This window comes from Sarcophilus harrisii, chromosome 3, assembly GCF_902635505.1.
Source record: "Sarcophilus harrisii chromosome 3, mSarHar1.11, whole genome shotgun sequence".
Lineage (NCBI taxonomy): Eukaryota > Metazoa > Chordata > Mammalia > Dasyuromorphia > Dasyuridae > Sarcophilus > Sarcophilus harrisii.
Genome location: NC_045428.1, coordinates 1,996,066 through 2,006,334, shown reverse-complemented (window position 1 = coordinate 2,006,334; position 10,269 = coordinate 1,996,066).

The window sequence follows — 10,269 nt, the reverse complement described above, 5'->3', positions numbered from 1 at the left end:
AAGATCATTTTGACAACTAAATGGAGAATGCACAGAGTGAGGGCAGGGGTTAACCTGAGCCCTGCTCTGAGGGCAGGGCTCACACCCATCCCATGTGACAGACTGAGCCAAGGAGGCGGTATCCACGGTCCTGAAGGGGGACCCTCTTCACCCCACCAAGCCCAAGCCGGAGGTGGGCTCGCTCATTCATTGGCTGTGCTGTGGCAGGGAGAATGCTGTCAGTGGGAGCCCCTCCGTTCCAGGGAAGAGAGCCTAGAACTCAAAGAGCTAACAGTCCAAAGGGGGAGACACCAAGCAAACAAATACAGACAAAACAGGCCACAGCCTGGGTGAATTGGAAATGGGGAACAGAGGAAATTGAGAGCTAGAATGAGGAGGAGCTGTGGAGGGGGAGGGCAGGGGTCAGAGCAAAGGAGGGAGGAGGCAGAGATTGCCTGGAGCCCAGAGGGGCAGGGTCATGTTTGTGAAATGGGTAGAAAGTTTGACTTAGCCATAAAAGCTCCACCTTTGACACCAGGACAGCTTTGATTAGTGGGTGTGACCTGGATTAAGATCAGGCAAAGGAGACTGAAAAGGAGAAGTTAAAGAGGTAGGAAGAGAATCAGGAGAGAGTGGGACCCCAAAAACCTAGAGAAAAGAGTGATAGGAGGAGACCGTGATAGGACTAACCCCACCCTTCTCAGTATCTCTGCAACCTCTGATCACCTTCTTCCTAATAGTCTCTTTCCAGGTTCTTCTTTTACCTCTTGGACTCCTTTGCTGGGCTACAACATAAATAAATAACATTTACATAACACTAACTCTGTGTTATGCACTTTACAATAAGTATTTCATCTGATTCCTCTGGGAGGCAGGTACTGTTCTTATTCCCATCCTATTGACTTGTCCAGGACCACATAGCAAATAGGTGTCTGAGGGAAGATATGGACACAGATCTCCCTGGTGCTGTGTCCACTGCCCCTTCACCTTCATCCAGATCATGCCTTTGAGTTGTGAGTCCAGAGGCCTCTGTCCGGCGCCTCCTATCTTCTCCCTGTATACTACTTTATTTGAAGATCTCATTAGCGCCTATGGGTGCTGAGTTTGAATCCTGCCTCAGATATTTATTAGCTATGTGACCTCTACCTCTCACAAAACTCACTTTTCTCATCTGTAAAATGGGGCTAATAAGAGCATCTATTTCATAGGATTGTTATGAAAGATCAAATGAGATAATATCTAAGTGCTCTGTAAACATTTCTTGCCTTCCTTCTACCCCATCCCTAATAATGTAATCCCAGAAAGACCAGAGGTAGATTGAAGCAATCTCTCAAAACCCTAATAAGGCCCAAAGTTTTATTTTTTAATTAAAGCTTTTATTTCAAAACATACGCATGAATGATTTTTGAACATTGATGCTTGCATAGCCTTGTATCCCAAATTTTGCCCTCCTTCCCCCCACCCCCTCCCTAGATGGCAAGTAATCAATAAATGTTATGCATGTTAAAATAGGTGTTAAATTCAATATCACATGCACATGCATATAAACATAGTTTGCAATTCTTTTGCTGCACAAGAAAGATCAGATCAAAAGGAAAGAAAATGGTAAGAAAACAAGATGCAAGCGAACCACAGAAGTGAGAATGCTCTGTTGTGTCCACACTCGGTTCCATGATCCTCTCTGGTGTAGAGGCTCTTTTCATCAGAGATCACTGAAACTAGGCCCAAAGTTTTAATGCACTGAAACCAATAATGTGCTTTGTCATAAAGCTCACAGACCCAAGGACACTGGATGGGACAGGTCTTTGGAACAGCTTGAACTTCTCTTGCCTCTCCTTCTCCACTCCAAGGGACTCTCTGTATTTGGGAGAGCCAGGGTCCCATCAGATCCAGAAACAGTGGCTGCCAAAGGGTTAGGGATGGCAGCTGCAGCCTGTGCCCCAATACTATTCACTAGAAGCCCCCAGTCCTTAGGAGCTTTAGGACTTGTGGCCCCTTCTGCCTCGGACCTTCAGAGCAGGGCTGGGCCTTTCTCTGCCAAGGCCCCATGGACCTTTATAACACCATGTGCGGTCCGTACAAAATTATAAACTAAAAAACCCCAGCGGTGGGAGGCTGTTGTGGCCAGCTTCCAGCTCACCATCGCTGCTCTGCAGGACCCCAGGCAGTGGCCAGCACCTTGCTCTAGAAGCGGCCTCTCAGGACCAAGGACAGCTGCCTCACCGGAGTTCCCCCTGCCTTGGCCGGCAGTGTTCCCATACCATTTTCTGTCAGTTGGCGCCCACTCTGCTTTCTGTGGTAGAGCACATTGTCCCGGCCGCTTAGTGGATGCTCTTTGCTAAAGCTGATCACCATAAGGAGGCCACTGGCTGGGGCTGGTGAGCACCAGGACTACCAGAGTACCCTCCAGCAGAGTCACGACTGCACTCAGGTCTGTGCAATGGCTATCACTGTGAGGGAGAAATCACTGCAGACCAGAGCCCCAGTTCTTCCCCAGTGCTTCACACGTGGGCGCCCTCCAAGCCCCCAGCTTTGAGGGCACATTGTGGGCGCATCTTCCACCGGTCCGTGAGCCCCAACCAGCGGTGGGAGAGAGGACACAGGAGCACAGAGGCCAGGGAGGCATGGTGGGGCCACACGTGTTGGGCACATGTGCCGCCACGGCTCGTTGTAGAGCCAGGACTGACTACAAGATCCTCCCCCTCTACTGGGGAAGGCCAGCGTGAAACCAAAATGCTTTGGTGGCTGGGAGGCTCTCACAATCGCCCCCCCTTCCAGGCTCCCTGCTCCAGCCCCGGCTCTTCCTTAAGCCCTCCTGTCTCCGTGGGACCACACGGCCGTTGCCCATCACTGGGATGCCCCCCTGCTCCCTGTCTGCCATCCTTCCAGACTCAGCTTCTTCAGAAGGTGCGTCCTCTCCCCTCTCCCAACTCCTGCTCTAAAGTGAGCCAGCACAGCTCTTGCTGCACCCAGGCTCTCTCTCTGGTTAGACAGGAACATGGCTGGTGGTACACAGCAAACCCTTAATAAGCGCATTACGTGGCTGTCACGAGCAGCCAGGTCAGCTCCACACCCAAGGGGTGCCCCCAATGGGACATTGTCTCGGTGCTGCTTCCCTCCCCTCCCCGGATCTCCGGAGAGCTTCGCAGCAGAGGAGGATTCACTGGGCCTACTTCTCGCCACGTCACTTTCAGTTGTGGTCCCTGGCGAGCTAGTTCCCTCCCCCTTACCCACCCCGGGGGCCAGGCTGCTTTAGGGAGCAGTGTCAGGGGCTCAGCTGCGCCTTCATCAAAATGTGTCTGAATAATGATAATGACAAATTGCTGCTCCCTCTAGGCCAGTCCCCAAATGGAGAAAGAGGGAAAGAGAGCGAGAGCAAGAGACAATGAGGGGAGAGAAAAAAGGGGAAAGAAGGAGAAATGGGGCAGAAGAAAAGGAGAGAGAGATTGGGAAGGAAATGGAGACAGAAATGAAACAGGGAGGGAGAAGGAGAAAGTGCACAGGGTAACAAGTACAGCACACACACACACACACACACACACACACCCTTTGAGGAGCTTACATTTTAACGGAAGACCACACCTAGGAGATAAGTCACAATCACAGGGGTGGAAAAGAAGGAGTCGCGCCCACTGGAGCAGAGGAAGCAGGAAAGTCAGGAGAGAGCCTGAGCTGGACACCCTGAGGGATCTGGGTCATTGCGTTCAAGCAATGAGGCATTCCCCTGGACAAGTGAAAGCCAAGGAAGTACAACAGCCGTGACCTCATCAGCTCCCCAGGACACCCGTCTCCTCCAGCCGGCCGTGTCCGGCCCCAGCCTCTCTGCTGACCGGCAGTCTTGCGTCACCAGCTCAAACCAATGTTCCACTCGACATGACTCTAGCCAAGTTCATTCTCTTGTCCTCCAATGCCTCTTCTGAACTGGCCCATTACTGTTGGGAGCACCCGCCTGTCCCCAGGCCTCCTGGATCCCTCACTAGCTCTCACTTACCCCATTTCCAATAGGGGCCAAGGCCTGCCTGAGACCCCCTTTGGAGCATCTCTCAAATCCGTCCCCTCTTCTCCTCCGACCCTGTTCCCATGCTGGCGCAGACCCTCCTCGCCTCACTCCTGGACCACTGTAGGAGAGCTCTGCCTGCCTCAGTTTCTCCCCTCCCTTCATTTTCCATTCAGCCAGAGGAGGCTCCATTGGGCTCTATCCCTCCCCTCCCTTCTCCCCATGTCGGTGGCCATTAACAGTTAATGTCATCTCCTTCTATCGCTGACTGCCCGGTGACAGTTTCCCAGTGTCACTGAGCCAGTGACACCGTTAGCTTCTACAAAAGGCTCTCGGGACCTGCTGAGGACCCAGAGCGAGGATAGCAACCCGGAAGGGCCCTCGAATCCAATATGGGACAGTCCGGACCCCCGAGGAGGAGCCAGGAATCTTCATTTTTCCTTCTCCAGGTTTCGTGTTCATTTGGGTCTGGCCTTTGAGACCCATTGGGGATTTTCTTGGCAGAGATACTGGAGCGTTTTGCCCTTCCTTCTCCACCCCGGTGACAGAAGAGGAGGCTGAGATACACACTGGAGTGACCTTCCAGAGTCAGGCTGCTAGTCGGTGTCTGAGGCAGGATTTTAACCAGTTCTCCTCACTCTAACCCGGCATCCTATTCACTGTGTCACCTGCTGCCTTTTTCCAGAAATCCTGACCGAAGGTCAAGCTTCCCAACAAAGTCTGTCCTGGAAGCAGCCCCAACCGAGGGTGGAGCAGGCTGAGCCAGGAGGCAGTTAGGGAATCTGGGATGCTGTTGCCAGGCAACAACGCCCCCCAGTCCTCCCTGGAGAAAGCCTCCCTTGGGGCGCTCATCTGCCATTTCTGGTGCTGTGGGGCGTCCACCCCTGCTGGGTGGCAGCTTGTGTGGGCGGCACGGGGACCACAATGCAGCTGGCTCTTGGAAGGGATTTCTGGAGGCGGCGGTGGGCACTCTCCTCACCCCGGCCTCTTCCCAGGGGTCCCTCGGCTGCCCCAGCCCGAGCAAAGGCCCCAGAGAACCGGAGGCGCAGCCCAGGGCAGAGAGCACCAGCCCCACCCAGGCAGGGTGGCCCAGCAGGTGCCAGGAGGGAGGTGGCAGCTGGGGGGGTGGGGATGAGCCAGGGGAAGTCTGCAGGGGCATCGGAGTCCAGAGTTCACACTTGGGGTCACACAGAGGAGGCTGGAAGACCGCTGTCCCAGCTGCTGGGTGGGGGCTGAGGCGGACACAACCAGGGTCTTGGGTTCTAAACCTGGGTCTTGGGTTCTAAACCTGGCTCTGTACTGACCTAGCCCCGTGCTGACCTGGGAAATCCTTCTCTGGGCCTGGGGCTTTCTCTGTAAGCAGGCAGCAGGTATCTGCCGCCCGCCTTCTTCCATGGGCACGGGAGGTGCTAAGCGAAGGTAGCGGGGAGCTGAGCATGGGGGCACCTCTGGGAGGCGGGGAGCTGGGTCCAGCACTGAGGGCCCCTGCCCTGTGCGCTGTGGAGCCCCATGGCTCGTCCCCTCACAGACCCAGGCAGAGGTGCTCGGGCCCATCGTCCTCCCCTCCTCGGCCCCCAGAGTCCTTAGGGGAGTATGACCTGGCGTTATAAGCGCCCGGAAGGCCTAAGCGCGCCTTGGTGCTCAGTCAATGCTTGTCCGAGCACGTCTGCACCAAGGCCATAGGAAGCGGTTGGAAGAAAGGCCCTCCGGGATGCGGCAAGCCGCCCGAGGACAGAGCAGGACAAAGGCTGGCCCGCCGCCCCCAGCCAGCCGCCCCCGCCCCCCCCACGGGCCGGCGGAGCAAGCCTGAGGGCTTCTGGGAGGAGGCCGAGCTCACCCGGCCCGGCCCCTGCACGTCGCCCACAAAGAGGGGCCGCCGTCCCTCTCCCGCTCCCGCGCTACCTGCCGAGGTCCTGGGGGGAGTGTCCGAAGAGCTGTGGGGGTCTCTGAAACCCTCTCACGGGGCCCTCGCATTCTCGATTACTTTTATTTCCAACATAGTGAGCAGCTGTGACCGTGACCCGTGTGAACAAGAGCTCTTCCAACAGATCCTCAATGGTTTTCTTTAACACCATGAAGAGACTGAGAACCAAGGTTCGAGAGCCAGGCCGTATTGCCCCTTGTGGAAGCCCAGCCCGGGTCCAGGCTCCCACAGCGGTCCAGCGGCGGCTCCCAGGGCGGGGCAGAGCCGGACCGCTGCCCCTCCCCTCCCTCCCTCCCCACCCCCAGAAGAAAAGCATGACCATATCCCAGTATTTCTAGCCCTACTTAAGCAAGGTCCCTCAGCGTCCTGGGTAATGGCGGTGAGAGAAGCCTGGGAAGAGCTAAATGAGCCCGTGCGGGGGGGGGCAGCAAAACCCGGAAAACGAGACCCCGTGACCCATGGTGGGAATGGGAAGAGCCCCCCTTCCCCACCCCCACCTGGAAGTGGAGTTTTCCGCGCCGCCTCAGAGGCAGGCGCGGCGCCGGTCTCCTCCGCCGAGCGAGGTGAGGACGAGTCCCTAAGTCTTAGGCCATCGCGCCTCCATCTTCCAGGCCCTTTGTTTCCCTGGTAGCTCACGTTCTCTTCTGTGTTTCCCATTATCCTTTTGCCTTTGCTTTGTTCCTCGGCATCTCCGGCATTAGCTTCTGCTTGCCCGGTTCTGGTTTTAAGGGTGATTTTCCTCGATTCAGTGGTTTCGCCTTTTACATTCACCCAGTCCCATTTTTCAGGGCTTATTTTCCTGAGCATTTCCGTCCTCGCTTCCATCTCATTCTCCTTTGTCCCCTGCCACTCTTAGTAACGCTGGTTTTCTTTTTAAGTCCTCCTTGAGCTCTTTGAGACCGTCGCCAGGTCCGAGTCTGAGCCGCATTTCCCCTTGAGGCTTTGCTTGCAGCGTTTCACCCTAGTGTCTTCTCCTGGGCTTGGGCTTCCTCGTCACCCGGCAGCTTTAGGCGCTCAGGGTTAGGGTAGCTTGCCCATTTCTCCCAGCTTGCTTCATTTCGCCTTAGTTGCGCCACCGCGTGTTTCCTAGGCATCAGAGGAACTTCTGGTCTAAGCTTGTGTCCGCTTCCTTCCTGCGCGCTCACAGCCAGATCGCGTGCTCGGTCCTTCCAAAGGCGGTTGTGGTCCCGGCCTCCCACACCCTCGGTCTTTCTCTGCCCCGGAACCTCAGTGCGGAGCTGGGTAGCAGGAGCCAGAGCTGCCAGCTGAGTACCAAATCCAGCGCCTAGTGCTAGCAGGGGCTCCAGAGTCTCTCTGCCCAGGACTCGGTCCTTTCACTGTCTCAGGGCAGTGCCAGGCTGTTGTTGCCCGTGGTCAGTGCCAGCCCCTACCCCATCATCTACAGACCTTTCTTTTTGTCTTTAGAAGTAGCTTCCTCGGGCTGAAAAATGAATTTTAAAATGACTTTTCAAATGGCTTTCCTGCTAAAGTTGGTTTTACACACTTTGGAAAGCTCAGCAAAAAACTTTGATTTTACTCTATCTTGGTTCTCTACCACCTCCATTTCCCCTCCCAGTGTTTACAAAGGCCTAACAAAGTCGAGAAAATAAGATTGAGCAAAGGCCATAAGACTTGTCAACCAAGAGATCCCCCCTCTCCCCAAATGAGAAGATAACTCCTTCAAGGAGATGGGGAACAGTCTGTTTCTTAATTGGTTAGAATTGACCTTTTAACTGTAGAACATGAAAAGACAGCTTAAGGTGATGTTGTGGTATCATAAAAACATAGGACGAAAAGGAGGGTGATTGAGTAGGAAATACCCAAAAGATACAATTATGGGGTGATTGTGAAGACTAGAATGTTAGAACCACATTTTCAATAGTGGAAAAAATGAGTTTGTATTGATTTTTGGTTTTAAATTTTTAATACATGTCCTAAGTGAATAAAGAGGACTTAACACTTTTCATTTTGAGCCAAAAGGAAAAAAAAAATCTGCTTAAATGAGTTTCAAACAGCAATTCTGGGTAATTTGTACATGTGGATTATAACCTGTGCCTTAAATTTTAAAGTGCAAAAGTATTGTTTTCAGTGTTTCAAAAATTAAAAGATTTTTCCCTGTACATAATATCACCATTTATATTTTTATGCCATGAAAATTTCAATTTTCTTGCTTTAATAAGGGTTTAAAAATAAAATGATATCAGTGCAAGTGTACTCCAAATGGGATGCCCATGGTAGCATCTGTAATTTGGGCTAAAGTTTTCTTTTGATTTGTTACAATTCCTTCTATTTCAGAGTTGCAGCAACCAGTAAAATTGGAAATAGGGAAAGAGGGACTTTTTTTTGCTTAAGTAATTTACATGACAGTATATGTATTTATTCAATATACAATTCATATGGTGGGGAAAAGAGGAGAGAACCATGGGATGGAATATTGCGTGTCAATTTTTTTTTGAAGTTTAGTCTAGCTGCATAGGGACCACAATTCCAAGTCCTCATAACAGAGAACTGCCAACAGGAGCTGAAGCTAGCACCCAAGCGGCACCTACATGGCCCTAACCCTAAATTCACCGTCTACAGACTGTGTATCATTACAATGCTATTTAGCTTTCCAACTGAAATAAAAAACCTTATATTCATATCCTAAAATAATTTAATAAATTTCCTTTTACTTCCAAGTGAACTAAATAGTTAACAGCTTTTTATGGTAGCAAAGAATTGGAAAATCTTTGCTCATCAATCAGGGAATGGCTGAACAAGTTGTGGTACATGAAGGTAATGGAATATTATTGTTCTATAAAAATGAACAAGCCGATTTTAGAAAAGCCTGGAACGATTTACATGAACTGATGCCGAGCAAAACAAGCAGAACCAGGAATCCGTTGTACACAATAACAGCAAGAGTGTGCGATCCGACTCGGTTCTTCTCAGTGGGTCGTTGATCCAAAGCAATCCCAATAAACTTTGGACAGAAAACATCTGCATCCAGAAAAGAACTATGGAGACTGAATATAAATCAACATATGCTTTGTTCACTTTTTTTTCTATTATTTCTCCATTGGTTTTCCCTTTTGCTCTGATTTTTATCTCCGACATGATATGTAAATGCTTATTAAAATAAATTTATTGGAAGAGTATTACATTGGATTATAATTGTTCCATAAGAAGTGATGAGAAGGCTGATTTCAGAAAAGCTGGGAAAGATCTACATGTACTGATGCCGAGTGAAGTGAGCAGAACCAGAACATCATACACAGTAACAGCAAGATTATGTGATGGCCAACTGTGACGGACGTGGCTCTTTTCAGCAATGCAGTGACCCAAGATGGTTCCAATAGAACTGGGATGGAAAATGTCATCCACAGCCAGATGGAGAACTATGGAGACTGAATGTGAATTGAAGCATATTTTCAGCTTTTTGATTGTTTGCTTGCTTTTCCCCCACTTGGTCTGATTTTCTCACACAACAGAACACGTATAGAAATGTTTAGAAGAATTGTACATGTATGATATGTATCAAATTGCTTGCTCTCTTGGGAATGGGGAGAAGGCAGGGAACAGGGAGAAAAAAATTGGAACATAAAATCTTACAGAAACGAATGCTGAAAATTATCTTTACACGTATTTGGAAAAATAAAATACTATCGAGGAAAAAAAAGTATTACGTGCAAGTTAAAAAATTCAAGAAAATTAGAAGTCTTTCAAATTTTATTTATCCATTTGTTTTTGTACATTTACAATCGGGTACTTTTTCAGATGCTAACTTTGTAATAGCAATTTGTGAGTAACCCAGCAAAGACTTTATGAAAATATGTCCCTTCATGAAAATACGTGGCCAAGCTTTTGTCACGACATATAATAACAGATTTTAACCACACACATTCCAAGTAATAGATATCTTCTGTATTGTTTTACAGAGAAAATAAAGTTTCTCTGGCTGCCTAAATTTAGAGGATAGGGATAAGAATAAAAAAGTGGTTTTCCAATTAACTTTTTAAACCCATTGCTTCTGGTAAAGAATCCTAGACTTGTTAAAGAGCAGTCAAGTATCAGCTAAGACGTTAGCCCCAAGAACCTTTTCTATATCAGGTCTTGAAAAAGCAACTGTTTTCACATACATACAAACTTGGATATTTTAAAAAACAAATTCCCCAAAACCTTTTTCAAACACAAAGAAGAGACAATCCCTTCCCATGGGCTAGAATGCTTTAAAAAAAAAAAAAAAAGGGTAACACTGTATTAAAGGAAGAAGGGTACGAGCAGTGGAAGGTATCCCAGCAAGACTTCCATCAGTTGGGATACAGCCACTGCAGCTCCAAGGTCTTGTCTGGATTCTCACTGTAAAAAAATACTTCTGTTTCATAAAATG